We start from the raw sequence: 3,103 nt of genomic DNA, 5'->3' as shown, positions 1-3,103 counted from the left end.
GGGGGGGTAAAGAGGGGGGGTCAGCGGTTCCTGTCTGGATTAACCGCAGAAACGCAGGCAGTCGGGAGGGCACCAGGGCAGACTGAAGTGCATTCTGGGGCAGCATGGCCGCTTTGACAGAGGGGATAAAGGAAGTAAGCATCTGTGGCCATGCAGAAATGAGGAGTTTGGCCCCTTGCTTTCAATGTCTTCAGTTAGTTACTGGATGAGCCAAAGTTTAAAAGGACCCAAGAACCAGCGTCCCCATCGCGCCCCCTGCTTGGTCAGGGACCACAAACGAAAACTCTTTCTCTCGGGCCATGAATACCCCTAGCGGCCTGTTAACCCAAAGACTTTCTTGTCTGCTCCATGCATTTGATTTTCCTTTCTCTGTAGAGTTAATTTGGGGAATGCCCTTAGAAATAGAAAAGCTCCTTTCTTCAAGTTTTCCTTAAAATCCCTCTGGTTTTTCATGTACAAAGTCTTCCCGACTCACAGGAGACTATGAAGTCGGGAGGGAAGACAAGGTCACACCCGCCGTGGAGCACCAGAGCACATCTTCCGTGAATGACCAGAGAAGAAAGTGGCCAACATGGGACTTGAAAGAGACCGGGCTCTGGTACCAGCAGGGCAGCAGACAGAGGGAGGGGAGGGGCTTGATCTTTGATTCCTTTCTACTAAGTTTCTAAGATGATGTCTCTATCGAAAGGTTTCTGTGCCTATTATTTGATACCCACTATATCACACAGAACAAAACCCACCGAGGGTTCTGTGCATGATACTGGCTTTACACCCAGGGTGCTGGCTCCAACCCACAGTGCTGGCTTCATAGTCAGATAACTGAGGCCTCCTGGGCCTGGGCCTCTGAACCTTATGATCCTCAGTGTACCCTCTAGCAATGAGGGATCTAGAGGGTCAAAGTAGGAGTGCTCATTTAGACCCCACGGTCCCTTTCTAGAACCAACTCTGAATTCTCGTCCAGATATTCGCAGCCCCTCCAGAGACCCCATGGTCTTCTTCAGAGCTCATGACCAGCCTCAGGAGGGGTTTGATGACATCACTCACAAGCCAAAGTGTATATGCACATGAAGTGCACATGAAGCCCCTCATGGTAGATACACAGACTAGGAATGAGGAACAAAGGAGTGAGCCATTGTACACTATTAAATTCTATAGCCACAGCAATCATGCATATTGTTCCCTGAAGTCACTGACATTCCCCCAGCCCCCATGTGTGTTTATTTCTGGAGGACTGGCCAAGTCCAGCCTCTCGGGGACTGCAGGAATGAAGGCAGCATGTCACTTGCCTCGGCTTCAATCTCATCGTAGAGGAACTGCTTTTTGAACTTGGTGAGAGCATAGTAGGCGCTGTCGTTGTAGAGATCCAAGGGGTAGAGGACATACCTGGAAGGAACACAAGAAGAATGGGGGTAAGTTACACTGGCCTGGAAAACACGAGAGGTATGTATGGGCGGCGAGGCAGATGGTCTGGAACGGAAGACAACCTGCCGCCCCCCCTCCATGTTCCCACACCTCCATTTAGGAAGGACTTGCTCTCCAGTCTGCACACAGATATTAGCAGTCCATGCTGCTAATGGATCCCCTAGTCTGAAAACCTTAGCCTAGGATAGAACTTCTTGGTTCCTAGAGATGGTAATTTCCCCAGTATGGCTGCTGTGAGAGGGACAAAGACAGGAAAAGCAGTTAGGTGAAGGCCTCATCTCTACTCAGGAGTTTCTTCTCTAAAGCAAAGAGGTCGGTGGCAAGTCAGCCTCCCACTCAACCCCAGGAGCTTCCTGGCCTAATCCTGCCTCTTACTCCATCATGGAAGGTTCTTTGGTTTCCAGGATATGGTCCGTGAGAATCCAGGGCATGGACATCTCAATAGGGAACTGGATGCGTCGGCCCATGGTTAACTCCAGGAAGAATTCTCGGAACCAGAGCTGGGAGAGGTCACAACACTGCTGCAGGGCTTCTGGAAGAACAGGAGAGAGCCTTGGTTTAACAGAAAGTGCTCACCCGTCACGGCATTGGCTGTGCACTGGCTGTGCATTGGCTGTGCACGGGCTGCCACTGTGACTGACATCGGCATGCCAGGTGCGCAGCAGGCATGTCCTATACAACCCTTCCCTGATCTCACTGTCTTGTGCCTGAAGCCAGCTTAGTAGCATCCATGGTGAATGGCATCTGTCATCTTCTGAGACAGGGCAAGTTATGGGGGAAGGGGTGGAGGGGTCTCAAAACATCTGCCTTCCCACCATTTCCACTAACTCCCTCCAGAGTCATCCAAAAGAAGTGCTGATTTACATACAAACGGTGTTTTTGAACACACAGTCAGTGCTCACTTTCAAGGAATCGCGGCCCCTCATCTCCTGTATGTGATGATTCTGAAGCCCTTACTCTTTGGAGGTCTTGAAAGCCCACCTCAGGTCATTCTTTAACGGAGAAGCACTGAGTCTCCCATGTCACTGGGGTCCTACTTGTCTTTACCCTGCTCCAGTTAACCCCTCAGTGCATAGAAGAAGAGGACATGGGACTGAGGTGCAGCCTGGAAGCCTCTTCAATGAGGAGCAATGGGTACAAGGGAGGTTAGAGCCACTCTGACCAACAGAAGGCTGATCCAGAATATGTTGTGCTACAGGCATGCGTCCCTGCATGAGTCCCCTTCCTAACCAGTCACAGGCTAATCCAGTGCATGCTGAGCTACAGGCTTGCATCCAGTATGATTCCCCTTCCTAACTAGCCACAGGGTGTTCTGGGCTATAGACAGGCATTCCAGCATGATTCCCGCTTTTAACTAGCCATGACTGTCTACCAGACAAATTCACTGGGTCAGAATGAGTTCAGCAGAGCCTGGCCTTTCCTACCTCCCCAAGCTGACAGAAAGGTTTTCCTTTCTGTTGTTTTTAAATTAATTCTTTTGTCCCTGGGAGCAGATTGTGCCCCCCTGTGGCTCATGATTCCATCGGTCTCCAGCTTCCTGCCCTACCGCCTTGGCTGTGGAGGAGGGTGGCTCACCGCTGATGTTGAGCAGGTGAGTGAAGAAGAAGGACTGCTTGTGGAAGTCCTCTATGGCGAGGACGATGGGCCCATCCAGGCTGCTCCTCAGGGTCTTCTTGGAGCC

At 51.1% G+C, this 3,103-nt stretch overlaps 1 long non-coding RNA gene across 1 annotated transcript; it reads right to left on the bottom strand.

Annotated features, from left to right (window-relative positions):
* Positions 1-1,266: 1,266 nt before the first annotated feature.
* On the bottom strand, positions 1,267-3,097 carry LOC101998308. The gene is made up of 3 exons (XR_258992.3): positions 2,998-3,097; positions 1,798-1,954; positions 1,267-1,383 (listed from the first exon to the last, which is right to left on the bottom strand). It is a non-coding gene; the product is annotated as an uncharacterized LOC101998308 (long non-coding RNA).
* Between the last annotated feature and the right edge of the window lie 6 nt (positions 3,098-3,103).

This window comes from Microtus ochrogaster, unplaced genomic scaffold (genome assembly GCF_000317375.1).
Source record: "Microtus ochrogaster isolate Prairie Vole_2 unplaced genomic scaffold, MicOch1.0 UNK2744, whole genome shotgun sequence".
NCBI lineage: Eukaryota > Metazoa > Chordata > Mammalia > Rodentia > Cricetidae > Microtus > Microtus ochrogaster.
This window is presented reverse-complemented; position numbering and strand designations above follow the sequence as displayed.